Consider the following 482-nt stretch of genomic DNA (forward strand, 5'->3'; position numbering starts at 1 on the left):
ATGACTGTCCCAATCGATATAAACGTATCTGTCAAGACCTACCAAAAACAGAGCAAATATAAAGATCTTGAAATAGAAATTAGCAAAATGTGGAATCTGAAGACGAAAACAATACCTATTGTCATAGGTGCCCTGGGAATGACAGCGAAACGGGCTGATTACTACCTAGCTCAGATACCAGGAAACCCCAAAATGGCTGAAGTTCAAAAGATAGTGCTCATGGGAACTGCCCATATCCTACGTAAAATACTGTCTATGTGATCTCAAATTTTAAAGCAAACACATAATTTTCTTATGGTTTCTTAAACATTCACTTGAACAAAACTGTACAAATCCAAATATATAGTACCCTAGCCATAACACCTAGATAAACTTCTAACTTGTTGTCTCTTGAGGTCTCTGGGTGAGACTTGGATCCAACTTGTACAAATGCAAAACAAAAGTCAAACATAAAATAATAATAATAATAATAATAATAATAA

Source organism: Octopus bimaculoides, chromosome 9, assembly GCF_001194135.2.
Source record: "Octopus bimaculoides isolate UCB-OBI-ISO-001 chromosome 9, ASM119413v2, whole genome shotgun sequence".
Lineage (NCBI taxonomy): Eukaryota > Metazoa > Mollusca > Cephalopoda > Octopoda > Octopodidae > Octopus > Octopus bimaculoides.